The sequence below is a fragment of the Hydractinia symbiolongicarpus genome, chromosome 3 (genome assembly GCF_029227915.1).
Source record: "Hydractinia symbiolongicarpus strain clone_291-10 chromosome 3, HSymV2.1, whole genome shotgun sequence".
NCBI lineage: Eukaryota > Metazoa > Cnidaria > Hydrozoa > Anthoathecata > Hydractiniidae > Hydractinia > Hydractinia symbiolongicarpus.
In genome coordinates this window covers 8,600,760-8,619,483 of record NC_079877.1, presented here as the reverse complement: position 1 = coordinate 8,619,483, position 18,724 = coordinate 8,600,760, and the positions used below count along the sequence as shown (strand labels likewise).

The 18,724-nt window shown below is 47.5% G+C and overlaps 84 non-coding genes across 84 annotated transcripts; 14 read left to right on the top strand and 70 right to left on the bottom strand.

Moving 5' to 3' along the window:
* Nucleotides 1–26: 26 nt before the first annotated feature.
* Nucleotides 27–142, bottom strand: Trnal-caa (transfer RNA leucine (anticodon CAA)). The gene is made up of 2 exons: nt 105–142; nt 27–72 (listed from the first exon to the last, which is right to left on the bottom strand). It is a non-coding gene; the product is annotated as a tRNA-Leu (tRNA).
* A 68-nt stretch (nt 143–210) lies between these two features.
* Trnaa-agc (transfer RNA alanine (anticodon AGC)) lies at nt 211–283 on the bottom strand. The gene has a single exon. It is a non-coding gene; the product is annotated as a tRNA-Ala (tRNA).
* A 107-nt stretch (nt 284–390) lies between these two features.
* Nucleotides 391–463, bottom strand: Trnak-uuu (transfer RNA lysine (anticodon UUU)). Its single transcript has one exon. It is a non-coding gene; the product is annotated as a tRNA-Lys (tRNA).
* Nucleotides 464–536: 73 nt separating this feature from the next.
* Trnad-guc (transfer RNA aspartic acid (anticodon GUC)) lies at nt 537–608 on the bottom strand. Its single transcript has one exon. It is a non-coding gene; the product is annotated as a tRNA-Asp (tRNA).
* A 585-nt stretch (nt 609–1,193) lies between these two features.
* Trnay-gua (transfer RNA tyrosine (anticodon GUA)) lies at nt 1,194–1,287 on the top strand. The gene is made up of 2 exons: nt 1,194–1,230; nt 1,252–1,287. It is a non-coding gene; the product is annotated as a tRNA-Tyr (tRNA).
* Nucleotides 1,288–1,328: 41 nt separating this feature from the next.
* Trnal-caa (transfer RNA leucine (anticodon CAA)) lies at nt 1,329–1,444 on the bottom strand. Its single transcript has 2 exons — nt 1,407–1,444; nt 1,329–1,374 (listed from the first exon to the last, which is right to left on the bottom strand). It is a non-coding gene; the product is annotated as a tRNA-Leu (tRNA).
* Nucleotides 1,445–1,512: 68 nt separating this feature from the next.
* Nucleotides 1,513–1,585, bottom strand: Trnaa-agc (transfer RNA alanine (anticodon AGC)). The gene has a single exon. It is a non-coding gene; the product is annotated as a tRNA-Ala (tRNA).
* A 107-nt stretch (nt 1,586–1,692) lies between these two features.
* Nucleotides 1,693–1,765, bottom strand: Trnak-uuu (transfer RNA lysine (anticodon UUU)). Its single transcript has one exon. It is a non-coding gene; the product is annotated as a tRNA-Lys (tRNA).
* Nucleotides 1,766–1,838: 73 nt separating this feature from the next.
* Nucleotides 1,839–1,910, bottom strand: Trnad-guc (transfer RNA aspartic acid (anticodon GUC)). The gene has a single exon. It is a non-coding gene; the product is annotated as a tRNA-Asp (tRNA).
* Nucleotides 1,911–2,169: 259 nt separating this feature from the next.
* Nucleotides 2,170–2,242, bottom strand: Trnaa-ugc (transfer RNA alanine (anticodon UGC)). Its single transcript has one exon. It is a non-coding gene; the product is annotated as a tRNA-Ala (tRNA).
* Nucleotides 2,243–2,495: 253 nt separating this feature from the next.
* On the top strand, nt 2,496–2,589 carry Trnay-gua (transfer RNA tyrosine (anticodon GUA)). The gene is made up of 2 exons: nt 2,496–2,532; nt 2,554–2,589. It is a non-coding gene; the product is annotated as a tRNA-Tyr (tRNA).
* A 41-nt stretch (nt 2,590–2,630) lies between these two features.
* On the bottom strand, nt 2,631–2,746 carry Trnal-caa (transfer RNA leucine (anticodon CAA)). Its single transcript has 2 exons — nt 2,709–2,746; nt 2,631–2,676 (listed from the first exon to the last, which is right to left on the bottom strand). It is a non-coding gene; the product is annotated as a tRNA-Leu (tRNA).
* A 68-nt stretch (nt 2,747–2,814) lies between these two features.
* Trnaa-agc (transfer RNA alanine (anticodon AGC)) lies at nt 2,815–2,887 on the bottom strand. The gene has a single exon. It is a non-coding gene; the product is annotated as a tRNA-Ala (tRNA).
* Nucleotides 2,888–2,994: 107 nt separating this feature from the next.
* On the bottom strand, nt 2,995–3,067 carry Trnak-uuu (transfer RNA lysine (anticodon UUU)). The gene has a single exon. It is a non-coding gene; the product is annotated as a tRNA-Lys (tRNA).
* A 73-nt stretch (nt 3,068–3,140) lies between these two features.
* On the bottom strand, nt 3,141–3,212 carry Trnad-guc (transfer RNA aspartic acid (anticodon GUC)). The gene has a single exon. It is a non-coding gene; the product is annotated as a tRNA-Asp (tRNA).
* A 256-nt stretch (nt 3,213–3,468) lies between these two features.
* On the bottom strand, nt 3,469–3,541 carry Trnaa-ugc (transfer RNA alanine (anticodon UGC)). The gene has a single exon. It is a non-coding gene; the product is annotated as a tRNA-Ala (tRNA).
* Nucleotides 3,542–3,794: 253 nt separating this feature from the next.
* Nucleotides 3,795–3,888, top strand: Trnay-gua (transfer RNA tyrosine (anticodon GUA)). Its single transcript has 2 exons — nt 3,795–3,831; nt 3,853–3,888. It is a non-coding gene; the product is annotated as a tRNA-Tyr (tRNA).
* A 41-nt stretch (nt 3,889–3,929) lies between these two features.
* Trnal-caa (transfer RNA leucine (anticodon CAA)) lies at nt 3,930–4,045 on the bottom strand. The gene is made up of 2 exons: nt 4,008–4,045; nt 3,930–3,975 (listed from the first exon to the last, which is right to left on the bottom strand). It is a non-coding gene; the product is annotated as a tRNA-Leu (tRNA).
* Nucleotides 4,046–4,113: 68 nt separating this feature from the next.
* Trnaa-agc (transfer RNA alanine (anticodon AGC)) lies at nt 4,114–4,186 on the bottom strand. Its single transcript has one exon. It is a non-coding gene; the product is annotated as a tRNA-Ala (tRNA).
* A 253-nt stretch (nt 4,187–4,439) lies between these two features.
* Trnad-guc (transfer RNA aspartic acid (anticodon GUC)) lies at nt 4,440–4,511 on the bottom strand. The gene has a single exon. It is a non-coding gene; the product is annotated as a tRNA-Asp (tRNA).
* A 259-nt stretch (nt 4,512–4,770) lies between these two features.
* Nucleotides 4,771–4,843, bottom strand: Trnaa-ugc (transfer RNA alanine (anticodon UGC)). The gene has a single exon. It is a non-coding gene; the product is annotated as a tRNA-Ala (tRNA).
* Nucleotides 4,844–5,096: 253 nt separating this feature from the next.
* Nucleotides 5,097–5,190, top strand: Trnay-gua (transfer RNA tyrosine (anticodon GUA)). The gene is made up of 2 exons: nt 5,097–5,133; nt 5,155–5,190. It is a non-coding gene; the product is annotated as a tRNA-Tyr (tRNA).
* Nucleotides 5,191–5,231: 41 nt separating this feature from the next.
* Nucleotides 5,232–5,347, bottom strand: Trnal-caa (transfer RNA leucine (anticodon CAA)). Its single transcript has 2 exons — nt 5,310–5,347; nt 5,232–5,277 (listed from the first exon to the last, which is right to left on the bottom strand). It is a non-coding gene; the product is annotated as a tRNA-Leu (tRNA).
* Nucleotides 5,348–5,415: 68 nt separating this feature from the next.
* Trnaa-agc (transfer RNA alanine (anticodon AGC)) lies at nt 5,416–5,488 on the bottom strand. The gene has a single exon. It is a non-coding gene; the product is annotated as a tRNA-Ala (tRNA).
* Nucleotides 5,489–5,595: 107 nt separating this feature from the next.
* Trnak-uuu (transfer RNA lysine (anticodon UUU)) lies at nt 5,596–5,668 on the bottom strand. Its single transcript has one exon. It is a non-coding gene; the product is annotated as a tRNA-Lys (tRNA).
* Nucleotides 5,669–5,742: 74 nt separating this feature from the next.
* Nucleotides 5,743–5,814, bottom strand: Trnad-guc (transfer RNA aspartic acid (anticodon GUC)). The gene has a single exon. It is a non-coding gene; the product is annotated as a tRNA-Asp (tRNA).
* Nucleotides 5,815–6,073: 259 nt separating this feature from the next.
* Trnaa-ugc (transfer RNA alanine (anticodon UGC)) lies at nt 6,074–6,146 on the bottom strand. Its single transcript has one exon. It is a non-coding gene; the product is annotated as a tRNA-Ala (tRNA).
* A 253-nt stretch (nt 6,147–6,399) lies between these two features.
* Trnay-gua (transfer RNA tyrosine (anticodon GUA)) lies at nt 6,400–6,493 on the top strand. Its single transcript has 2 exons — nt 6,400–6,436; nt 6,458–6,493. It is a non-coding gene; the product is annotated as a tRNA-Tyr (tRNA).
* Nucleotides 6,494–6,534: 41 nt separating this feature from the next.
* On the bottom strand, nt 6,535–6,650 carry Trnal-caa (transfer RNA leucine (anticodon CAA)). Its single transcript has 2 exons — nt 6,613–6,650; nt 6,535–6,580 (listed from the first exon to the last, which is right to left on the bottom strand). It is a non-coding gene; the product is annotated as a tRNA-Leu (tRNA).
* A 68-nt stretch (nt 6,651–6,718) lies between these two features.
* On the bottom strand, nt 6,719–6,791 carry Trnaa-agc (transfer RNA alanine (anticodon AGC)). Its single transcript has one exon. It is a non-coding gene; the product is annotated as a tRNA-Ala (tRNA).
* Nucleotides 6,792–6,898: 107 nt separating this feature from the next.
* Nucleotides 6,899–6,971, bottom strand: Trnak-uuu (transfer RNA lysine (anticodon UUU)). The gene has a single exon. It is a non-coding gene; the product is annotated as a tRNA-Lys (tRNA).
* A 73-nt stretch (nt 6,972–7,044) lies between these two features.
* Trnad-guc (transfer RNA aspartic acid (anticodon GUC)) lies at nt 7,045–7,116 on the bottom strand. The gene has a single exon. It is a non-coding gene; the product is annotated as a tRNA-Asp (tRNA).
* A 256-nt stretch (nt 7,117–7,372) lies between these two features.
* Trnaa-ugc (transfer RNA alanine (anticodon UGC)) lies at nt 7,373–7,445 on the bottom strand. The gene has a single exon. It is a non-coding gene; the product is annotated as a tRNA-Ala (tRNA).
* A 253-nt stretch (nt 7,446–7,698) lies between these two features.
* On the top strand, nt 7,699–7,792 carry Trnay-gua (transfer RNA tyrosine (anticodon GUA)). The gene is made up of 2 exons: nt 7,699–7,735; nt 7,757–7,792. It is a non-coding gene; the product is annotated as a tRNA-Tyr (tRNA).
* A 41-nt stretch (nt 7,793–7,833) lies between these two features.
* On the bottom strand, nt 7,834–7,949 carry Trnal-caa (transfer RNA leucine (anticodon CAA)). The gene is made up of 2 exons: nt 7,912–7,949; nt 7,834–7,879 (listed from the first exon to the last, which is right to left on the bottom strand). It is a non-coding gene; the product is annotated as a tRNA-Leu (tRNA).
* A 68-nt stretch (nt 7,950–8,017) lies between these two features.
* Nucleotides 8,018–8,090, bottom strand: Trnaa-agc (transfer RNA alanine (anticodon AGC)). The gene has a single exon. It is a non-coding gene; the product is annotated as a tRNA-Ala (tRNA).
* A 107-nt stretch (nt 8,091–8,197) lies between these two features.
* Trnak-uuu (transfer RNA lysine (anticodon UUU)) lies at nt 8,198–8,270 on the bottom strand. The gene has a single exon. It is a non-coding gene; the product is annotated as a tRNA-Lys (tRNA).
* Nucleotides 8,271–8,343: 73 nt separating this feature from the next.
* Trnad-guc (transfer RNA aspartic acid (anticodon GUC)) lies at nt 8,344–8,415 on the bottom strand. Its single transcript has one exon. It is a non-coding gene; the product is annotated as a tRNA-Asp (tRNA).
* Nucleotides 8,416–8,674: 259 nt separating this feature from the next.
* Trnaa-ugc (transfer RNA alanine (anticodon UGC)) lies at nt 8,675–8,747 on the bottom strand. The gene has a single exon. It is a non-coding gene; the product is annotated as a tRNA-Ala (tRNA).
* A 253-nt stretch (nt 8,748–9,000) lies between these two features.
* Nucleotides 9,001–9,094, top strand: Trnay-gua (transfer RNA tyrosine (anticodon GUA)). Its single transcript has 2 exons — nt 9,001–9,037; nt 9,059–9,094. It is a non-coding gene; the product is annotated as a tRNA-Tyr (tRNA).
* A 41-nt stretch (nt 9,095–9,135) lies between these two features.
* Nucleotides 9,136–9,251, bottom strand: Trnal-caa (transfer RNA leucine (anticodon CAA)). The gene is made up of 2 exons: nt 9,214–9,251; nt 9,136–9,181 (listed from the first exon to the last, which is right to left on the bottom strand). It is a non-coding gene; the product is annotated as a tRNA-Leu (tRNA).
* Nucleotides 9,252–9,319: 68 nt separating this feature from the next.
* On the bottom strand, nt 9,320–9,392 carry Trnaa-agc (transfer RNA alanine (anticodon AGC)). Its single transcript has one exon. It is a non-coding gene; the product is annotated as a tRNA-Ala (tRNA).
* Nucleotides 9,393–9,499: 107 nt separating this feature from the next.
* Trnak-uuu (transfer RNA lysine (anticodon UUU)) lies at nt 9,500–9,572 on the bottom strand. Its single transcript has one exon. It is a non-coding gene; the product is annotated as a tRNA-Lys (tRNA).
* Nucleotides 9,573–9,645: 73 nt separating this feature from the next.
* On the bottom strand, nt 9,646–9,717 carry Trnad-guc (transfer RNA aspartic acid (anticodon GUC)). Its single transcript has one exon. It is a non-coding gene; the product is annotated as a tRNA-Asp (tRNA).
* A 262-nt stretch (nt 9,718–9,979) lies between these two features.
* Nucleotides 9,980–10,052, bottom strand: Trnaa-ugc (transfer RNA alanine (anticodon UGC)). The gene has a single exon. It is a non-coding gene; the product is annotated as a tRNA-Ala (tRNA).
* A 253-nt stretch (nt 10,053–10,305) lies between these two features.
* On the top strand, nt 10,306–10,399 carry Trnay-gua (transfer RNA tyrosine (anticodon GUA)). The gene is made up of 2 exons: nt 10,306–10,342; nt 10,364–10,399. It is a non-coding gene; the product is annotated as a tRNA-Tyr (tRNA).
* A 41-nt stretch (nt 10,400–10,440) lies between these two features.
* On the bottom strand, nt 10,441–10,556 carry Trnal-caa (transfer RNA leucine (anticodon CAA)). Its single transcript has 2 exons — nt 10,519–10,556; nt 10,441–10,486 (listed from the first exon to the last, which is right to left on the bottom strand). It is a non-coding gene; the product is annotated as a tRNA-Leu (tRNA).
* A 68-nt stretch (nt 10,557–10,624) lies between these two features.
* Nucleotides 10,625–10,697, bottom strand: Trnaa-agc (transfer RNA alanine (anticodon AGC)). The gene has a single exon. It is a non-coding gene; the product is annotated as a tRNA-Ala (tRNA).
* Nucleotides 10,698–10,804: 107 nt separating this feature from the next.
* Trnak-uuu (transfer RNA lysine (anticodon UUU)) lies at nt 10,805–10,877 on the bottom strand. Its single transcript has one exon. It is a non-coding gene; the product is annotated as a tRNA-Lys (tRNA).
* Nucleotides 10,878–10,950: 73 nt separating this feature from the next.
* On the bottom strand, nt 10,951–11,022 carry Trnad-guc (transfer RNA aspartic acid (anticodon GUC)). The gene has a single exon. It is a non-coding gene; the product is annotated as a tRNA-Asp (tRNA).
* Nucleotides 11,023–11,607: 585 nt separating this feature from the next.
* Nucleotides 11,608–11,701, top strand: Trnay-gua (transfer RNA tyrosine (anticodon GUA)). The gene is made up of 2 exons: nt 11,608–11,644; nt 11,666–11,701. It is a non-coding gene; the product is annotated as a tRNA-Tyr (tRNA).
* A 41-nt stretch (nt 11,702–11,742) lies between these two features.
* Nucleotides 11,743–11,858, bottom strand: Trnal-caa (transfer RNA leucine (anticodon CAA)). Its single transcript has 2 exons — nt 11,821–11,858; nt 11,743–11,788 (listed from the first exon to the last, which is right to left on the bottom strand). It is a non-coding gene; the product is annotated as a tRNA-Leu (tRNA).
* A 68-nt stretch (nt 11,859–11,926) lies between these two features.
* Nucleotides 11,927–11,999, bottom strand: Trnaa-agc (transfer RNA alanine (anticodon AGC)). Its single transcript has one exon. It is a non-coding gene; the product is annotated as a tRNA-Ala (tRNA).
* A 107-nt stretch (nt 12,000–12,106) lies between these two features.
* Nucleotides 12,107–12,179, bottom strand: Trnak-uuu (transfer RNA lysine (anticodon UUU)). The gene has a single exon. It is a non-coding gene; the product is annotated as a tRNA-Lys (tRNA).
* Nucleotides 12,180–12,252: 73 nt separating this feature from the next.
* Trnad-guc (transfer RNA aspartic acid (anticodon GUC)) lies at nt 12,253–12,324 on the bottom strand. Its single transcript has one exon. It is a non-coding gene; the product is annotated as a tRNA-Asp (tRNA).
* A 259-nt stretch (nt 12,325–12,583) lies between these two features.
* Trnaa-ugc (transfer RNA alanine (anticodon UGC)) lies at nt 12,584–12,656 on the bottom strand. The gene has a single exon. It is a non-coding gene; the product is annotated as a tRNA-Ala (tRNA).
* Nucleotides 12,657–12,909: 253 nt separating this feature from the next.
* On the top strand, nt 12,910–13,003 carry Trnay-gua (transfer RNA tyrosine (anticodon GUA)). The gene is made up of 2 exons: nt 12,910–12,946; nt 12,968–13,003. It is a non-coding gene; the product is annotated as a tRNA-Tyr (tRNA).
* Nucleotides 13,004–13,044: 41 nt separating this feature from the next.
* Nucleotides 13,045–13,160, bottom strand: Trnal-caa (transfer RNA leucine (anticodon CAA)). The gene is made up of 2 exons: nt 13,123–13,160; nt 13,045–13,090 (listed from the first exon to the last, which is right to left on the bottom strand). It is a non-coding gene; the product is annotated as a tRNA-Leu (tRNA).
* A 68-nt stretch (nt 13,161–13,228) lies between these two features.
* Nucleotides 13,229–13,301, bottom strand: Trnaa-agc (transfer RNA alanine (anticodon AGC)). Its single transcript has one exon. It is a non-coding gene; the product is annotated as a tRNA-Ala (tRNA).
* A 107-nt stretch (nt 13,302–13,408) lies between these two features.
* Nucleotides 13,409–13,481, bottom strand: Trnak-uuu (transfer RNA lysine (anticodon UUU)). The gene has a single exon. It is a non-coding gene; the product is annotated as a tRNA-Lys (tRNA).
* A 73-nt stretch (nt 13,482–13,554) lies between these two features.
* Nucleotides 13,555–13,626, bottom strand: Trnad-guc (transfer RNA aspartic acid (anticodon GUC)). The gene has a single exon. It is a non-coding gene; the product is annotated as a tRNA-Asp (tRNA).
* Nucleotides 13,627–13,885: 259 nt separating this feature from the next.
* On the bottom strand, nt 13,886–13,958 carry Trnaa-ugc (transfer RNA alanine (anticodon UGC)). The gene has a single exon. It is a non-coding gene; the product is annotated as a tRNA-Ala (tRNA).
* A 253-nt stretch (nt 13,959–14,211) lies between these two features.
* Trnay-gua (transfer RNA tyrosine (anticodon GUA)) lies at nt 14,212–14,305 on the top strand. Its single transcript has 2 exons — nt 14,212–14,248; nt 14,270–14,305. It is a non-coding gene; the product is annotated as a tRNA-Tyr (tRNA).
* A 41-nt stretch (nt 14,306–14,346) lies between these two features.
* Trnal-caa (transfer RNA leucine (anticodon CAA)) lies at nt 14,347–14,462 on the bottom strand. Its single transcript has 2 exons — nt 14,425–14,462; nt 14,347–14,392 (listed from the first exon to the last, which is right to left on the bottom strand). It is a non-coding gene; the product is annotated as a tRNA-Leu (tRNA).
* A 68-nt stretch (nt 14,463–14,530) lies between these two features.
* On the bottom strand, nt 14,531–14,603 carry Trnaa-agc (transfer RNA alanine (anticodon AGC)). Its single transcript has one exon. It is a non-coding gene; the product is annotated as a tRNA-Ala (tRNA).
* Nucleotides 14,604–14,710: 107 nt separating this feature from the next.
* Nucleotides 14,711–14,783, bottom strand: Trnak-uuu (transfer RNA lysine (anticodon UUU)). Its single transcript has one exon. It is a non-coding gene; the product is annotated as a tRNA-Lys (tRNA).
* A 73-nt stretch (nt 14,784–14,856) lies between these two features.
* Nucleotides 14,857–14,928, bottom strand: Trnad-guc (transfer RNA aspartic acid (anticodon GUC)). The gene has a single exon. It is a non-coding gene; the product is annotated as a tRNA-Asp (tRNA).
* Nucleotides 14,929–15,181: 253 nt separating this feature from the next.
* Trnaa-ugc (transfer RNA alanine (anticodon UGC)) lies at nt 15,182–15,254 on the bottom strand. Its single transcript has one exon. It is a non-coding gene; the product is annotated as a tRNA-Ala (tRNA).
* A 253-nt stretch (nt 15,255–15,507) lies between these two features.
* Trnay-gua (transfer RNA tyrosine (anticodon GUA)) lies at nt 15,508–15,601 on the top strand. The gene is made up of 2 exons: nt 15,508–15,544; nt 15,566–15,601. It is a non-coding gene; the product is annotated as a tRNA-Tyr (tRNA).
* A 41-nt stretch (nt 15,602–15,642) lies between these two features.
* On the bottom strand, nt 15,643–15,758 carry Trnal-caa (transfer RNA leucine (anticodon CAA)). The gene is made up of 2 exons: nt 15,721–15,758; nt 15,643–15,688 (listed from the first exon to the last, which is right to left on the bottom strand). It is a non-coding gene; the product is annotated as a tRNA-Leu (tRNA).
* Nucleotides 15,759–15,826: 68 nt separating this feature from the next.
* On the bottom strand, nt 15,827–15,899 carry Trnaa-agc (transfer RNA alanine (anticodon AGC)). Its single transcript has one exon. It is a non-coding gene; the product is annotated as a tRNA-Ala (tRNA).
* Nucleotides 15,900–16,006: 107 nt separating this feature from the next.
* On the bottom strand, nt 16,007–16,079 carry Trnak-uuu (transfer RNA lysine (anticodon UUU)). Its single transcript has one exon. It is a non-coding gene; the product is annotated as a tRNA-Lys (tRNA).
* A 73-nt stretch (nt 16,080–16,152) lies between these two features.
* Nucleotides 16,153–16,224, bottom strand: Trnad-guc (transfer RNA aspartic acid (anticodon GUC)). Its single transcript has one exon. It is a non-coding gene; the product is annotated as a tRNA-Asp (tRNA).
* A 265-nt stretch (nt 16,225–16,489) lies between these two features.
* Trnaa-ugc (transfer RNA alanine (anticodon UGC)) lies at nt 16,490–16,562 on the bottom strand. Its single transcript has one exon. It is a non-coding gene; the product is annotated as a tRNA-Ala (tRNA).
* Nucleotides 16,563–16,815: 253 nt separating this feature from the next.
* Nucleotides 16,816–16,909, top strand: Trnay-gua (transfer RNA tyrosine (anticodon GUA)). Its single transcript has 2 exons — nt 16,816–16,852; nt 16,874–16,909. It is a non-coding gene; the product is annotated as a tRNA-Tyr (tRNA).
* A 41-nt stretch (nt 16,910–16,950) lies between these two features.
* Trnal-caa (transfer RNA leucine (anticodon CAA)) lies at nt 16,951–17,066 on the bottom strand. Its single transcript has 2 exons — nt 17,029–17,066; nt 16,951–16,996 (listed from the first exon to the last, which is right to left on the bottom strand). It is a non-coding gene; the product is annotated as a tRNA-Leu (tRNA).
* A 68-nt stretch (nt 17,067–17,134) lies between these two features.
* Trnaa-agc (transfer RNA alanine (anticodon AGC)) lies at nt 17,135–17,207 on the bottom strand. The gene has a single exon. It is a non-coding gene; the product is annotated as a tRNA-Ala (tRNA).
* A 107-nt stretch (nt 17,208–17,314) lies between these two features.
* On the bottom strand, nt 17,315–17,387 carry Trnak-uuu (transfer RNA lysine (anticodon UUU)). The gene has a single exon. It is a non-coding gene; the product is annotated as a tRNA-Lys (tRNA).
* Nucleotides 17,388–17,460: 73 nt separating this feature from the next.
* On the bottom strand, nt 17,461–17,532 carry Trnad-guc (transfer RNA aspartic acid (anticodon GUC)). Its single transcript has one exon. It is a non-coding gene; the product is annotated as a tRNA-Asp (tRNA).
* Nucleotides 17,533–17,794: 262 nt separating this feature from the next.
* On the bottom strand, nt 17,795–17,867 carry Trnaa-ugc (transfer RNA alanine (anticodon UGC)). Its single transcript has one exon. It is a non-coding gene; the product is annotated as a tRNA-Ala (tRNA).
* A 253-nt stretch (nt 17,868–18,120) lies between these two features.
* On the top strand, nt 18,121–18,214 carry Trnay-gua (transfer RNA tyrosine (anticodon GUA)). Its single transcript has 2 exons — nt 18,121–18,157; nt 18,179–18,214. It is a non-coding gene; the product is annotated as a tRNA-Tyr (tRNA).
* A 41-nt stretch (nt 18,215–18,255) lies between these two features.
* On the bottom strand, nt 18,256–18,371 carry Trnal-caa (transfer RNA leucine (anticodon CAA)). Its single transcript has 2 exons — nt 18,334–18,371; nt 18,256–18,301 (listed from the first exon to the last, which is right to left on the bottom strand). It is a non-coding gene; the product is annotated as a tRNA-Leu (tRNA).
* A 68-nt stretch (nt 18,372–18,439) lies between these two features.
* On the bottom strand, nt 18,440–18,512 carry Trnaa-agc (transfer RNA alanine (anticodon AGC)). Its single transcript has one exon. It is a non-coding gene; the product is annotated as a tRNA-Ala (tRNA).
* A 107-nt stretch (nt 18,513–18,619) lies between these two features.
* Nucleotides 18,620–18,692, bottom strand: Trnak-uuu (transfer RNA lysine (anticodon UUU)). The gene has a single exon. It is a non-coding gene; the product is annotated as a tRNA-Lys (tRNA).
* Between the last annotated feature and the right edge of the window lie 32 nt (nt 18,693–18,724).

Genomic DNA, 18,724 nt, shown 5'->3' with positions numbered 1-18,724 from the left:
TAAAATTTTGTGTGGCAGGGAAAAGTTGTCGGAAGTGGGATTCGAACCCACGCCCTCATTCGAGGACCAGAATTCTCCACGCGATGAGTGGAAGAACATTTTGTCTTGAGTCTGGCGCCTTAGACCGCTCGGCCATCCCGACATGACACGAACGCTGCTGCAAATTGCTCTGCGCAAATTTCATTTATTTTACGCCTATGGAAAAGGCATTGGAGAACCCGGGCATCGATCCCGGTACCTCTCGCATGCTAAGCGAGCGCTCTACCATCTGAGCTAGTTCCCCATCAAGTTTGCTTCGCCTTTGCCACTCCGCAAATGTTACGTTATTCATCCTCTTTCGACAAGACATTGTGGTGAAAGTTAGTTCACCATCGTACCAAATAATTGTTACGCCCGATGAGGGACTCGAACCCGCGACCCTCAGATTAAAAGTCTGATGCTCTACCGACTGAGCTAACCGGGCGTAAATCTGTATTCCCGGACAGTCCCGCGAACGCTACTGACGTGAAACGAAACATTGACAAGATAAAAAGAACCTCCCCGGCGGGGAATCGAACCCCGGTCTCCCGCGTGACAGGCGGGGATACTTACCACTATACTACCGAGGACGAGTTCATATTTAAATAATATGTTCGCGATGGCGTCAATGCCCGAATGCCACACGGTCGATCATGTTAAAAGCTGAAACTGTGTATACTGTCAATGCGAAATTAAACAGCAAGAAATGCTCTAGACATATGCAGCGCGGTTTAGTATTATTATTATTATTATTAATACCAGGTAATCTTAGGAGCATCATAAATCCTCTTATGACCATTGGCAACTACTGAAATTAGTATAAAAATAAATAAATTAAAAACATCGTCTTGGAGGATCCGGGCATCGATCCCGGTACCTCTCGCATGCAAAGCGAGCGCTCTACCATGTGAGCTAATCACCCTGGAAATGGTAAAAAGGTCATAGTTCGAGTGCTGTTCGCAATACTAAACTACACCTTACATCAGACACATTTCAGCTTACCTACCTTCAGAAGAGTGGCGCAGAGGAAGCGTGCTGGGCCCATAACCCAGAGGTCGGTGGATCGAAACCACCCTCTGCTACGTGCGAGCTATCGCATCATTTTAAAAACCACGTCATACTACAAACGTGACATGACCTGCATAGTCCTGCACAAGAACTGTACGATGCTACATCCACCGATAGCTCAGTTGGTAGAGCGGAGGACTGTAGACGAACTTATACCACTCAGGCATCCTTAGGTCGCTGGTTCAAATCCGGCTTGGTGGACTTGCATTTTAGGCCTAAAATTTTGTGTGGCAGGGAAAAGTTGTCGGAAGTGGGATTCGAACCCACGCCCTCATTCGAGGACCAGAATTCTCCACGCGATGAGTGGAAGAACATTTTGTCTTGAGTCTGGCGCCTTAGACCGCTCGGCCATCCCGACATGACACGAACGCTGCTGCAAATTGCTCTGCGCAAATTTCATTTATTTTACGCCTATGGAAAAGGCATTGGAGAACCCGGGCATCGATCCCGGTACCTCTCGCATGCTAAGCGAGCGCTCTACCATCTGAGCTAGTTCCCCATCAAGTTTGCTTCGCCTTTGCCACTCCGCAAATGTTACGTTATTCATCCTCTTTCGACAAGACATTGTGGTGAAAGTTAGTTCACCATCGTACCAAATAATTGTTACGCCCGATGAGGGACTCGAACCCGCGACCCTCAGATTAAAAGTCTGATGCTCTACCGACTGAGCTAACCGGGCGTAAATCTGTATTCCCGGACAGTCCCGCGAACGCTACTGACGTGAAACGAAACATTGACAAGATAAAAAGAACCTCCCCGGCGGGGAATCGAACCCCGGTCTCCCGCGTGACAGGCGGGGATACTTACCACTATACTACCGAGGACGAGTTCATATTTAAATAATATGTTCGCGATGGCGTTAATGCCCGAATGCCACACGGTCGATCATGTTAAAAGCTGAAACTGTGTATACTGTCAATGCGAAATTAAACAGCAAGAAATGCTCTAGACATATGCAGCGCGGTTTAGTATTATTATTATTATTATTAATACCAGGTAATCTTAGGAGCATCATAAATCCTCTTATGACCATTGGCAACTACTGAAATTAGTATAAAAATAAATAAATTAAAAACATCGTCTTGGAGGATCCGGGCATCGATCCCGGTACCTCTCGCATGCAAAGCGAGCGCTCTACCATGTGAGCTAATCCCCCTGGAAATGGTAAAAAGGTCATAGTTCGAGTGCTGTTCGCAATACTAAACTACACCTTACATCAGACACATTTCAGCTTACCTACCTTCAGCAGAGTGGCGCAGAGGAAGCGTGCTGGGCCCATAACCCAGAGGTCGGTGGATCGAAACCACCCTCTGCTACGTGCGAGCTATCGCATCATTTTAAAAACCACGTCATACTACAAACGTGACATGACCTGCATAGTCCTGCACAAGAACTGTACGATGCTACATCCACCGATAGCTCAGTTGGTAGAGCGGAGGACTGTAGACGAACTTATACCACTCAGGCATCCTTAGGTCGCTGGTTCAAATCCGGCTCGGTGGACTTGCATTTTAGGCCTAAAATTTTGTGTGGCAGGGAAAAGTTGTCGGAAGTGGGATTCGAACCCACGCCCTCATTCGAGGACCAGAATTCTCCACGCGATGAGTGGAAGAACATTTTGTCTTGAGTCTGGCGCCTTAGACCGCTCGGCCATCCCGACATGACACGAACGCTGCTGCAAATTGCTCTGCGCAAATTTCATTTATTTTACGCCTATGGAAAAGGCATTGGAGAACCCGGGCATCGATCCCGGTACCTCTCGCATGCTAAGCGAGCGCTCTACCATCTGAGCTAGTTCCCCATCAAGTTTGCTTCGCCTTTGCCACTCCGCAAATGTTACGTTATTCATCCTCTTTCGACAAGACATTGTGGTGAAAGTTAGTTCACCATCGTACCAAATAATTGTTACGCCCGATGAGGGACTCGAAACCGCGACCCTCAGATTAAAAGTCTGATGCTCTACCGACTGAGCTAACCGGGCGTAAATCTGTATTCCCGGACAGTCCCGCGAACGCTACTGACGTGAAACGAAACATTGACAAGATAAAAAGAACCTCCCCGGCGGGGAATCGAACCCCGGTCTCCCGCGTGACAGGCGGGGATACTTACCACTATACTACCGAGGACGAGTTCATATTTAAATAATATGTTCGCGATGGCGTCAATGCCCGAATGCCACACGGTCGATCATGTTAAAAGCTGAAACTGTGTATACTGTCAATGCGAAATTAAACAGCAAGAAATGCTCTAGACATATGCAGCGCGGTTTAGTATTATTATTATTATTAATACCAGGTAATCTTAGGAGCATCATAAATCCTCTTATGACCATTGGCAACTACTGAAATTAGTATAAAAATAAATAAATTAAAAACATCGTCTTGGAGGATCCGGGCATCGATCCCGGTACCTCTCGCATGCAAAGCGAGCGCTCTACCATGTGAGCTAATCCCCCTGGAAATGGTAAAAAGGTCATAGTTCGAGTGCTGTTCGCAATACTAAACTACACCTTACATCAGACACATTTCAGCTTACCTACCTTCAGCAGAGTGGCGCAGAGGAAGCGTGCTGGGCCCATAACCCAGAGGTCGGTGGATCGAAACCACCCTCTGCTACGTGCGAGCTATCGCATCATTTTAAAAACCACGTCATACTACAAACGTGACATGACCTGCATAGTCCTGCACAAGAACTGTACGATGCTACATCCACCGATAGCTCAGTTGGTAGAGCGGAGGACTGTAGACGAACTTATACCACTCAGGCATCCTTAGGTCGCTGGTTCAAATCCGGCTCGGTGGACTTGCATTTTAGGCCTAAAATTTTGTGTGGCAGGGAAAAGTTGTCGGACGTGGGATTCGAACCCACGCCCTCATTCGAGGACCAGAATTCTCCACGCGATGAGTGGAAGAACATTTTGTCTTGAGTCTGGCGCCTTAGACCGCTCGGCCATCCCGACATGACACGAACGCTGCTGCAAATTGCTCTGCGCAAATTTCATTTATTTTACGCCTATGGAAAAGGCATTGGAGAACCCGGGCATCGATCCCGGTACCTCTCGCATGCTAAGCGAGCGCTCTACCATCTGAGCTAGTTCCCCATCAAGTTTGCTTCGCCTTTGCCACTCCGCAAATGTTACGTTATTCATCCTCTTTCGACAAGACATTGTGGTGAAAGTTAGTTCACCATCGTACCAAATAATTGTTACGACCGATGAGGGACTCGAACCCGCGACCCTCAGATTAAAAGTCTGATGCTCTACCGACTGAGCTAACCGGGTGTAAATCTGTATTCCCGGACAGTCCCGCGAACGCTACTGACGTGAAACGAAACATTGACAAGATAAAAAGAACCTCCCCGGCGGGGAATCGAACCCCGGTCTCCCGCGTGACAGGCGGGGATACTTACCACTATACTACCGAGGACGAGTTCATATTTAAATAATATGTTCGCGATGGCGTCAATGCCCGAATGCCACACGGTCGATCATGTTAAAAGCTGAAACTGTGTATACTGTCAATGCGAAATTAAACAGCAAGAAATGCTCTAGACATATGCAGCGCGGTTTAGTATTATTATTACTATTATTAATACCAGGTAATCTTAGGAGCATCATAAATCCTCTTATGACCATTGGCAACTACTGAAATTAGTATAAAAATAAATAAATTAAAAACATCGTCTTGGAGGATCCGGGCATCGATCCCGGTACCTCTCGCATGCAAAGCGAGCGCTCTACCATGTGAGCTAATCCCCCTGGAAATGGTAAAAAGGTCATAGTTCGAGTGCTGTTCGCAATACTAAACTACACCTTACATCAGACACATTTCAGCTTACCTACCTTCAGCAGAGTGGCGCAGAGGAAGCGTGCTGGGCCCATAACCCAGAGGTCGGCGGATCGAAACCACCCTCTGCTACGTGCGAGCTATTGCATCATTTTAAAAACCACGTCATACTACAAACGTGACATGACCTGCATAGTCCTGCACAAGAACTGTACGATGCTACATCCACCGATAGCTCAGTTGGTAGAGCGGAGGACTGTAGACGAACTTATACCACTCAGGCATCCTTAGGTCGCTGGTTCAAATCCGGCTCGGTGGACTTGCATTTTAGGCCTAAAATTTTGTGTGGCAGGGAAAAGTTGTCGGAAGTGGGATTCGAACCCACGCCCTCATTCGAGGACCAGAATTCTCCACGCGATGAGTGGAAGAACATTTTGTCTTGAGTCTGGCGCCTTAGACCGCTCGGCCATCCCGACATGACACGAACGCTGCTGCAAATTGCTCTGCGCAAATTTCATTTATTTTACGCCTATGGAAAAGGCATTGGAGAACCCGGGCATCGATCCCGGTACCTCTCGCATGCTAAGCGAGCGCTCTACCATCTGAGCTAGTTCCCCATCAAGTTTGCTTCGCCTTTGCCACTCCGCAAATGTTACGTTATTCATCCTCTTTCGACAAGACATTGTGGTGAAAGTTAGTTCACCATCGTACCAAATAATTGTTACGCCCGATGAGGGACTCGAACCCGCGACCCTCAGATTAAAAGTCTGATGCTCTACCGACTGAGCTAACCGGGCGTAAATATGTATTCCCGGACAGTCCCGCGAACGCTACTGACGTGAAACGAAACATTGACAAGATAAAAAGAAACCTCCCCGGCGGGGAATCGAACCCCGGTCTCCCGCGTGACAGGCGGGGATACTTACCACTATACTACCGAGGACGAGTTCATATTTAAATAATATGTTCGCGATGGCGTCAATGCCCGAATGCCACACGGTCGATCATGTTAAAAGCTGAAACTGTGTATACTGTCAATGCGAAATTAAACAGCAAGAAATGCTCTAGACATATGCAGCGCGGTTTAGTATTATTATTATTATTATTAATACCAGGTAATCTTAGGAGCATCATAAATCCTCTTATGACCATTGGCAACTACTGAAATTAGTATAAAAATAAATAAATTAAAAACATCGTCTTGGAGGATCCGGGCATCGATCCCGGTACCTCTCGCATGCAAAGCGAGCGCTCTACCATGTGAGCTAATCCCCCTGGAAATGGTAAAAAGGTCATAGTTCGAGTGCTGTTCGCAATACTAAACTACACCTTACATCAGACACATTTCAGCTTACCTACCTTCAGCAGAGTGGCGCAGAGGAAGCGTGCTGGGCCCATAACCCAGAGGTCGGTGGATCGAAACCACCCTCTGCTACGTGCGAGCTATCGCATCATTTTAAAAACCACGTCATACTACAAACGTGACATGACCTGCATAGTCCTGCACAAGCACTGTACGATGCTACATCCACCGATAGCTCAGTTGGTAGAGCGGAGGACTGTAGACGAACTTATACCACTCAGGCATCCTTAGGTCGCTGGTTCAAATCCGGCTCGGTGGACTTGCATTTTAGGCCTAAAATTTTGTGTGGCAGGGAAAAGTTGTCGGAAGTGGGATTCGAACCCACGCCCTCATTCGAGGACCAGAATTCTCCACGCGATGAGTGGAAGAACATTTTGTCTTGAGTCTGGCGCCTTAGACCGCTCGGCCATCCCGACATGACACGAACGCTGCTGCAAATTGCTCTGCGCAAATTTCATTTATTTTACGCCTATGGAAAAGGCATTGGAGAACCCGGGCATCGATCCCGGTACCTCTCGCATGCTAAGCGAGCGCTCTACCATCTGAGCTAGTTCCCCATCAAGTTTGCTTCGCCTTTGCCACTCCGCAAATGTTACGTTATTCATCCTCTTTCGACAAGACATTGTGCTGAAAGTTAGTTCACCATCGTACCAAATAATTGTTACGCCCGATAAGGGACTCGAACCCGCGACCCTCAGATTAAAAGTCTGATGCTCTACCGACTGAGCTAACCGGGCGTAAATCTGTATTCCCGGACAGTCCCGCGAACGCTACTGACGTGAAACGAAACATTGACAAGATAAAAAGAACCTCCCCGGCGGGGAATCGAACCCCGGTCTCCCGCGTGACAGGCGGGAATACTTACCACTATACTACCGAGGACGAGTTCATATTTAAATAATATGTTCGCGATGGCGTCAATGCCCGAATGCCACACGGTCGATCATGTTAAAAGCTGAAACTGTGTATACTGTCAATGCGAAATTAAACAGCAAGAAATGCTCTAGACATATGCAGCGCGGTTTAGTATTATTATTATTATTAATACCAGGTAATCTTAGGAGCATCATAAATCCTCTTATGACCATTGGCAACTACTGAAATTAGTATAAAAATAAATAAATTAAAAACATCGTCTTGGAGGATCCGGGCATCGATCCCGGTACCTCTCGCATGCAAAGCGAGCGCTCTACCATGTGAGCTAATCCCCCTGGAAATGGTAAAAAGGTCATAGTTCGAGTGCTGTTCGCGATACTAAACTACACCTTACATCAGACACATTTCAGCTTACCTACCTTCAGCAGAGTGGCGCAGAGGAAGCGTGCTGGGCCCATAACCCAGAGGTCGGTGGATCGAAACCACCCTCTGCTACGTGCGAGCTATCGCATCATTTTAAAAACCACGTCATACTACAAACGTGACATGACCTGCATAGTCCTGCACAAGAACTGTACGATGCTACATCCACCGATAGCTCAGTTGGTAGAGCGGAGGACTGTAGACGAACTTATACCACTCAGGCATCCTTAGGTCGCTGGTTCAAATCCGGCTCGGTGGACTTGCATTTTAGGCCTAAAATTTTGTGTGGCAGGGAAAAGTTGTCGGAAGTGGGATTCAAACCCACGCCCTCCTTCGAGGACCAGAATTCTCCACGCGATGAGTGGAAGAACATTTTGTCTTGAGTCTGGCGCCTTAGACCGCTCGGCCATCCCGACATGACACGAACGCTGCTGCAAATTGCTCTGCGCAAATTTCATTTATTTTACGCCTATGGAAAAGGCATTGGAGAACCCGGGCATCGATCCCGGTACCTCTCGCATGCTAAGCGAGCGCTCTACCATCTGAGCTAGTTCCCCATCAAGTTTGCTTCGCCCTTGCCACTCCGCAAATGTTACGTTATTCATCCTCTTTCGACAAGACATTGTGGTGAAAGTTAGTTCACCATCGTACCAAATAATTGTTACGCCCGATGAGGGACTCGAACCCGCGACCCTCAGATTAAAAGTCTGATGCTCTACCGACTGAGCTAACCGGGCGTATATCTGTATTCCCGGACAGTCCCGCGAACGCTACTGACGTGAAACGAAACATTGACAAGATAAAAAGAACCTCCCCGGCGGGGAATCGAACCCCGGTCTCCCGCGTGACAGGCGGGGATACTTACCACTATACTACCGAGGACGAGTTCATATTTAAATAATATGTTCGCGATGGCGTCAATGCCCGAATGCAACACGGTCGATCATGTTAAAAGCTGAAACTGTGTATACTGTCAATGCTAAATTAAACAGCAAGAAATGCTCTAGACATATGCAGCGCGGTTTAGTATTATTATTATTATTATTAATACCAGGTAATCTTAGGAGCATCATAAATCCTCTTATGACCATTGGCAACTACTGAAATTAGTATAAAAATAAATAAATTAAAAACATCGTCTTGGAGGATCCGGGCATCGATCCCGGTACCTCTCGCATGCAAAGCGAGCGCTCTACCATGTGAGCTAATCCCCCTGGAAATGGTAAAAAGGTCATAGTTCGAGTGCTGTTCGCAATACTAAACTACACCTTACATCAGACACATTTCACCTTACCTACCTTCAGCAGAGTGGCGCAGAGGAAGCGTGCTGGGCCCATAACCCAGAGGTCGGTGGATCGAAACCACCCTCTGCTACGTGCGAGCTATCGCATCATTTTAAAAACCACGTCATACTACAAACGTGACATGACCTGCATAGTCCTGCACAAGAACTGTACGATGCTACATCCACCGATAGCTCAGTTGGTAGAGCGGAGGACTGTAGACGAACTTATACCACTCAGGCATCCTTAGGTCGCTGGTTCAAATCCGGCTCGGTGGACTTGCATTTTAGGCCTAAAATTTTGTGTGGCAGGGAAAAGTTGTCGGAAGTGGGATTCGAACCCACGCCCTCATTCGAGGACCAGAATTCTCCACGCGATGAGTGGAAGAACATTTTGTCTTGAGTCTGGCGCCTTAGACCGCTCGGCCATCCCGACATGACACGAACGCTGCTGCAAATTGCTCTGCGCAAATTTCATTTATTTTACGCCTATGGAAAAGGCATTGGAGAACCCGGGCATCGATCCCGGTACCTCTCGCATGCTAAGCGAGCGCTCTACCATCTGAGCTAGTTCCCCATCAAGTTTGCTTCGCCTTTGCCACTCCGCAAATGTTACGTTATTCATCCTCTTTCGACAAGACATTGTGGTGAAAGTTAGTTCACCATCGTACCAAATAATTGTTACGCCCGATGAGGGACTCGAACCCGCGACCCTCAGATTAAAAGTCTGATGCTCTACCGACTGAGCTAACCGGGCGTAAATCTGTATTCCCGGACAGTCCCGCGAACGCTACTGACGTGAAACGAAACATTGACAAGATAAAAAAAACCTCCCCGGCGGGGAATCGAACCCCGGTCTCCCGCGTGACAGGCGGGGATACTTACCACTATACTACCGAGGACGAGTTCATATTTAAATAATATGTTCGCGATGGCGTCAAAGCCCGAATGCCACACGGTCGATCATGTTAAAAGCTGAAACTGTGTATACTGTCAATGCGAAATTAAACAGCAAGAAATGCTCTAGACATATGCAGCGCGGTTTAGTATTATTATTATTATTATTATTAATACCAGGTAATCTTAGGAGCATCATAAATCCTCTTATGACCATTGGCAACTACTGAAATTAGTATAAAAATAAATAAATTAAAAACATCGTCTTGGAGGATCCGGGCATCGATCCCGGTACCTCTCGCATGCAAAGCGAGCGCTCTACCATGTGAGCTAATCCCCCTGGAAATGGTAAAAAGGTCATAGTTCGAGTGCTGTTCGCAATACTAAACTACACCTTACATCAGACACATTTCAGCTTGCCTACCTTCAGCAGAGTGGCGCAGAGGAAGCGTGCTGGGCCCATAACCCAGAGGTCGGTGGATCGAAACCACCCTCTGCTACGTGCGAGCTATCGCATCATTTTAAAAACCACGTCATACTACAAACGTGACATGACCTGCATAGTCCTGCACAAGAACTGTACGATGCTACATCCACCGATAGCTCAGTTGGTAGAGCGGAGGACTGTAGACGAACTTATACCACTCAGGCATCCTTAGGTCGCTGGTTCAAATCCGGCTCGGTGGACTTGCATTTTAGGCCTAAAATTTTGTGTGGCAGGGAAAAGTTGTCGGAAGTGGGATTCGAACCCACGCCCTCATTCGAGGACCAGAATTCTCCACGCGATGAGTGGAAGAACATTTTGTCTTGAGTCTGGCGCCTTAGACCGCTCGGCCATCCCGACATGACACGAACGCTGCTGCAAATTGCTCTGCGCAAATTTCATTTATTTTACGCCTATGGAAAAGGCATTGGAGAACCCGGGCATCGATCCCGGTACCTCTCGCATGCTAAGCGAGCGCTCTACCATCTGAGCTAGTTCCCCATCAAGTTTGCTTCGCCTTTGCCACTCCGCAAATGTTACGTTATTCATCCTCTTTCGACAAGACATTGTGGTGAAAGTTAGTTCACCATCGTACCAAATAATTGTTACGCCCGATGAGGGACTCGAACCCGCGACCCTCAGATTAAAAGTCTGATGCTCTACCGACTGAGCTAACCGGGCGTAAATCTGTATTCCCGGACAGTCCCGCGAACGCTACTGACGTGAAACGAAACATTGACAAGATAAAAAGAACCTCCCCGGCGGGGAATCGAACCCCGGTCTCCCGCGTGACAGGCGGGGATACTTACCACTATACTACCGAGGACGAGTTCATATTTAAATAATATGTTCGCGATGGCGTCAATGCCCGAATGCCACACGGTCGATCATGTTAAAAGCTGAAACTGTGTATACTGTCAATGCGAAATTAAACAGCAAGAAATGCTCTAGACATATGCAGCGCGGTTTAGTATTATTATTATTATTATTAATACCAGGTAATCTTAGGAGCATCATAAATCCTCTTATGACCATTGGCAACTACTGAAATTAGTATAAAAATAAATAAATTAAAAACATCGTCTTGGAGGATCCGGGCATCGATCCCGGTACCTCTCGCATGCAAAGCGAGCGCTCTACCATGTGCGCTAATCCCCCTGGAAATGGTAAAAAGGTCATAGTTCGAGTGCTGTTCCCAATACTAAACTACACCTTACATCAGACACATTTCAGCTTACCTACCTTCAGCAGAGTGGCGCAGAGGAAGCGTGCTGGGCCCATAACCCAGAGGTCGGTGGATCGAAACCACCCTCTGCTACGTGCGAGCTATCGCATCATTTTAAAAACCACGTCATACTACAAACGTGACATGACCTGCATAGTCCTGCACAAGAACTGTACGATGCTACATCCACCGATAGCTCAGTTGGTAGAGCGGAGGACTGTAGACGAACTTATACCACTCAGGCATCCTTAGGTCGCTGGTTCAAATCCGGCTCGGTGGACTTGCATTTTAGGCCTAAAATTTTGTGTGGCAGGGAAAAGTTGTCGGAAGTGGGATTCGAACCCACGCCCTCATTCGAGGACCAGAATTCTCCACGCGATGAGTGGAAGAACATTTTGTCTTGAGTCTGGCGCCTTAGACCGCTCGGCCATCCCGACATGACACGAACGCTGCTGCAAATTGCTCTGCGCAAATTTCATTTATTTTACGCCTATGGAAAAGGCATTGGAGAACCCGGGCATCGATCCCGGTACCTCTCGCATGCTAAGCGAGCGCTCTACCATCTGAGCTAGTTCCCCATCAAGTTTGCTTCGCCTTTGCCACTCCGCAAATGTTACGTTATTCATCCTCTTTCGACAAGACATTGTGGTGAAAGTTAGTTCACCATCGTACCAAATAATTGTTACGCCCGATGAGGGACTCGAACCCGCGACCCTCAGATTAAAAGTCTGATGCTCTACCGACTGAGCTAACCGGGCGTAAATCTGTATTCCCGGACAGTCCCGCGAACGCTACTGACGTGAAACGAAACATTGACAAGATAAAAAGAACCTCCCCGGCGGGGAATCGAACCCCGGTCTCCCGCGTGACAGGCGGGGATACTTACCACTATACTACCGAGGACGAGTTCATATTTAAATAATATGTTCGCGATGGCGTCAATGCCCGAATGCCACACGGTCGATCATGTTAAAAGCTGAAACTGTGTATACTGTCAATGCGAAATTAAACAGCAAGAAATGCTCGAGACATATGCAGCGCGGTTTAGAATTATTATTATTATTATTAATACCAGGTAATCTTAGGAGCATCATAAATCCTCTTATGACCATTGGCAACTACTGAAATTAGTATAAAAATAAATAAATTAAAAACATCGTCTTGGAGGATCCGGGCATCGATCCCGGTACCTCTCGCATGCAAAGCGAGCGCTCTACCATGTGAGCTAATCCCCCTGGAAATGGTAAAAAGGTCATAGTTCGAGTGCTGTTCGCAATACTAAACTACACCTTACATCAGACACATTTCAGCTTACCTACCTTCAGCAGAGTGGCGCAGAGGAAGCGTGCTGGGCCCATAACCCAGAGGTCGGTGGATCGAAACCACCCTCTGCTACGTGCGAGCTATCGCATCATTTTAAAAACCACGTCATACTACAAACGTGACATGACCTGCATAGTCCTGCACAAGAAATGTACGATGCTACATCCACCGATAGCTCAGTTGGTAGAGCGGAGGACTGTAGACGAACTTATACCACTCAGGCATCCTTAGGTCGCTGGTTCAAATCCGGCTCGGTGGACTTGCATTTTAGGCCTAAAATTTTGTGTGGCAGGGAAAAGTTGTCGGAAGTGGGATTCGAACCCACGCCCTCATTCGAGGACCAGAATTCTCCACGCGATGAGTGGAAGAACATTTTGTCTTGAGTCTGGCGCCTTAGACCGCTCGGCCATCCCGACATGACACGAACGCTGCTGCAAATTGCTCTGCGCAAATTTCATTTATTTTACGCCTATGGAAAAGGCATTGGAGAACCCGGGCATCGATCCCGGTACCTCTCGCATGCTAAGCGAGCGCTCTACCATCTGAGCTAGTTCCCCATCAAGTTTGCTTCGCCTTTGCCACTCCGCAAATGTTACGTTATTCATCCTCTTTCGACAAGACATTGTGGTGAAAGTTAGTTCACCATCGTACCAAATAATTGTTACGCCCGATGAGGGACTCGAACCCGCGACCCTCAGATTAAAAGTCTGATGCTCTACCGACTGAGCTAACCGGGCGTAAATCTGTATTCCCGGACAGTCCCGCGAACGCTACTGACGTGAAACGAAACATTGACAAGATAAAAAGAACCTCCCCGGCGGGGAATCGAACCCCGGTCTCCCGCGTGACAGGCGGGGATACTTACCACTATACTACCGAGGACGAGTTCATATTTAAATAATATGTTCGCGATGGCGTCAATGCCCGAATGCCACACGGTCGATCATGTTAAAAGCTGAAACTGTGTATACTGTCAATGCGAAATTAAACAGCAAGAAATGCTCTAGACATATGCAGCGCGGTTTAGTATTATTATTATTATTATTAATACCAGGTAATCTTAGGAGCATCATAAATCCTCTTATGACCATTGGCAACTACTGAAATTAGTATAAAAATAAATAAATTAAAAACATCGTCTTGGAGAATCCGGGCATCGATCCCGGTACCTCTCGCATGCAAAGCGAGCGCTCTACCATGTGAGCTAATCCCCCTGGAAATGGTAAAAAGGTCATAGTTCGAGCGCTGTTCGCAATACTAAACTACACCTTACATCAGACACATTTCAGCTTACCTACCTTCAGCAGAGTGGCGCAGAGGAAGCCTGCTGGGCCCATAACCCAGAGGTCGGTGGATCGAAACCACCCTCTGCTACGTGCGAGCTATCGCATCATTTTAAAAACCACGTCATACTACAAACGTGACATGACCTGCATAGTCCTGCACAAGAACTGTACGATGCTACATCCACCGATAGCTCAGTTGGTAGAGCGGAGGACTGTAGACGAACTTATACCACTCAGGCATCCTTAGGTCGCTGGTTCAAATCCGGCTCGGTGGACTTGCATTTTAGGCCTAAAATTTTGTGTGGCAGGGAAAAGTTGTCGGAAGTGGGATTCGAACCCACGCCCTCATTCGAGGACCAGAATTCTCCACGCGATGAGTGGAAGAACATTTTGTCTTGAGTCTGGCGCCTTAGACCGCTCGGCCATCCCGACATGACACGAACGCTGCTGCAAATTGCTCTGCGCAAATTTCATTTATTTTACGCCTATGGAAAAGGCATTGGAGAACCCGGGCATCGATCCCGGTACCTCTCGCATGCTAAGCGAGCGCTCTACCATCTGAGCTAGTTCCCCATCAAGTTTGCTTCGCCTTTGCCACTCCGCAAATGTTACGTTATTCATCCTCTTTCGACAAGACATTGTGGTGAAAGTTAGTTCACCATCGTACCAAATAATTGTTACGCCCGATGAGGGACTCGAACCCGCGACCCTCAGATTAAAAGTCTGATGCTCTACCGACTGAGCTAACCGGGCGTAAATCTGTATTCCCGGACAGTCCCGCGAACGCTACTGACGTGAAACGAAACATTGACAAGATAAAAAGAACCTCCCCGGCGGGGAATCGAACCCCGGTCTCCCGCGTGACAGGCGGGGATACTTACCACTATACTACCGAGGACGAGTTCATATTTAAATAATATGTTCGCGATGGCGTCAATGCCCGAATGCCACACGGTCGATCATGTTAAAAGCTGAAACTGTGTATACTGTCAATGCGAAATTAAACAGCAAGAAATGCTCTAGACATATGCAGCGCGGTTTAGTATTATTATTATTAATACCAGGTAATCTTAGGAGCATCATAAATCCTCTTATGACCATTGGCAACTACTGAAATTAGTATAAAAATAAATAAATTAAAAACATCGTCTTGGAGGATCCGGGCATCGATCCCGGTACCTCTCGCATGCAAAGCGAGCGCTCTACCATGTGAGCTAATCCCCCTGGAAATGGTAAAAAGGTCATAGTTCGAGTGCTGTTCGCAATACTAAACTACACCTTACATCAGACACATTTCAGCTTACCTACCTTCAGCAGAGTGGCGCAGAGGAAGCGTGCTGGGCCCATAACCCAGAGGTCGGTGGATCGAAACCACCCTCTGCTACGTGCGAGCTATCGCATCATTTTAAAAACCACGTCATACTACAAACGTGACATGACCTGCATAGTCCTGCACAAGAACTGTACAATGCTACATCCACCGATAGCTCAGTTGGTAGAGCGGAGGACTGTAGACGAACTTATACCACTCAGGCATCCTTAGGTCGCTGGTTCAAATCCGGCTCGGTGGTCTTGCATTTTAGGCCTAAAATTTTGTGTGGCAGGGAAAAGTTGTCGGAAGTGGGATTCGAACCCACGCCCTCATTCGAGGACCAGAATTCTCCACGCAATGAGTGGAAGAACATTTTGTCTTGAGTCTGGCGCCTTAGACCGCTCGGCCATCCCGACATGACACGAACGCTGCTGCAAATTGCTCTGCGCAAATTTCATTTATTTTACGCCTATGGAAAAGGCATTGGAGAACCCGGGCATCGATCCCGGTACCTCTCGCATGCTAAGCGAGCGCTCTACCATCTGAGCTAGTTCCCCATCAAGTTTGCTTCGCCTTTGCCACTCCGCAAATTTTACGTTATTCATCCTCTTTCGACAAGACATTGTGGTGAAAGTTAGTTCACCATCGTACCAAATAATTGTTACGCCCGATGAGGGACTCGAACCCGCGACCCTCAGATTAAAAGTCTGATGCTCTACCGACTGAGCTAACCGGGCGTAAAACTGTATTCCCGGACAGTCCCGCGAACGCTACTGACGTGAAACGAAACATTGACAAGATAAAAAGAACCTCCCCGGCGGGGAATCGAACCCCGGTCTCCCGCGTGACAGGCGGGGATACTTACCACTATACTACCGAGGACGAGTTCATATTTAAATAATATGTTCGCGATGGCGTCAATGCCCGAATGCCACACGGTCGATCATGTTAAAAGCTGAAACTGTGTATACTGTCAATGCGAAATTAAACAGCAAGAAATGCTCTAGACATATGCAGCGCGGTTTAGTATTATTATTATTATTATTATTATTAATACCAGGTAATCTTAGGAGCATCATAAATCCTCTTATGACCATTGGCAACTACTGAAATTAGTATAAAAATAAATAAATTAAAAACATCGTCTTGGAGGATCCGGGCATCGATCCCGGTACCTCTCGCATGCAAAGCGAGCGCTCTACCATGTGAGCTAATCCCCCTGGAAATGGTAAAAAGGTCATAGTTCGAGTGCTGTTCGCAATACTAAACTACACCTTACATCAGACACATTTCAGCTTACCTACCTTCAGCAGAGTGGCGCAGAGGAAGCGTGCTGGGCCCATAACCCAGAGGTCGGTGGATCGAAACCACCCTCTGCTACGTGCGAGCTATCGCATCATTTTAAAAACCACGTCATACTACAAACGTGACATGACCTGCATAGTCCTGCACAAGAACTGTACGATGCTACATCCACCGATAGCTCAGTTGGTAGAGCGGAGGACTGTAGACGAACTTATACCACTCAGGCATCCTTAGGTCGCTGGTTCAAATCCGGCTCGGTGGACTTGCATTTTAGGCCTAAAATTTTGTGTGGCAGGGAAAAGTTGTCGGAAGTGGGATTCGAACCCACGCCCTCATTCGAGGACCAGAATTCTCCACGCGATGAGTGGAAGAACATTTTGTCTTGAGTCTGGCGCCTTAGACCGCTCGGCCATCCCGACATGACACGAACGCTGCTGCAAATTGCTCTGCGCAAATTTCATTTATTTTACGCCTATGGAAAAGGCATTGGAGAACCCGGGCATCGATCCCGGTACCTCTCGCATGCTAAGCGAGCGCTCTACCATCTGAGCTAGTTCCCCATCAAGTTTGCTTCGCCTTTGCCACTCCGCAAATGTTACGTTATTCATCCTCTTTCGACAAGACATTGTGGTGAAAGTTAGTTCACCATCGTACCAAATAATTGTTACGCCCGATGAGGGACTCGAACCCGCGACCCTCAGATTAAAAGTCTGATGCTCTACCGACTGAGCTAACCGGGCGTAAATCTGTATTCCCGGACAGTCCCGCGAACGCTACTGACGTGAAACGAAACATTGACAAGATAAAAAGAACCTCCCCGGCGGGGAATCGAACCCCGGTCTCCCGCGTGACAGGCGGGGATACTTACCACTATACTACCGAGGACGAGTTCATATTTAAATAATATGTTCGCGATGGCGTCAATGCCCGAATGCCACACGGTCGATCATGTTAAAAGCTGAAACTGTGTATACTGTCAATGCGAAATTAAACAGCAAGAAATGCTCTAGACATATGCAGCGCGGTTTAGTATTATTATTATTATTATTATTAATACCAGGTAATCTTAGGAGCATCATAAATCCTCTTATGACCATTGGCAACTACTGAAATTAGTATAAAAATAAATAAATTAAAAACATCGTCTTGGAGGATCCGGGCATCGATCCCGGTACCTCTCGCATGCAAAGCGAGCGCTCTACCATGTGAGCTAATCCCCCTGGAAATGGTAAAAAGGTCATAGTTCGAGTGCTGTTCGCAATACTAAACTACACCTTACATCAGACACATTTCAGCTTACCTACCTTCAGCAGAGTGGCGCAGAGGAAGCGTGCTGGGCCCATAACCCAGAGGTCGGTGGATCGAAACCACCCTCTGCTACGTGCGAGCTATCGCATCATTTTAAAAACCACGTCATACTACAAACGTGACATGACCTGCATAGTCCTGCACAAGAACTGTACGATGCTACATCCACCGATAGCTCAGTTGGTAGAGCGGAGGACTGTAGACGAACTTATACCACTCAGGCATCCTTAGGTCGCTGGTTCAAATCCGGCTCGGTGGACTTGCATTTTAGGCTTAAAATTTTGTGTGGCAGGGAAAAGTTGTCGGAAGTGGGATTCGAACCCACGCCCTCATTCGAGGACCAGAATTCTCCACGCAATGAGTGGAAGAACATTTTGTCTTGAGTCTGGCGCCTTAGACCGCTCGGCCATCCCGACATGACACGAACGCTGCTGCAAATTGCTCTGCGCAAATTTCATTTATTTTACGCCTATGGAAAAGGCATTGGAGAACCCGGGCATCGATCCCGGTACCTCTCGCATGCTAAGCGAGCGCTCTACCATCTGAGCTAGTTCCCCATCAAGTTTGCTTCGCCTTTGCCACTCCGCAAATGTTACGTTATTCATCCTCTTTCGACAAGACATTGTGGTGAAAGTTAGTTCACCATCGTACCAAATAATTGTTACGCCCGATGAGGGACTCGAACCCGCGACCCTCAGATTAAAAGTCTGATGCTCTACCGACTGAGCTAACCGGGCGTAAATCTGTATTCCCGGACAGTCCCGCGAAC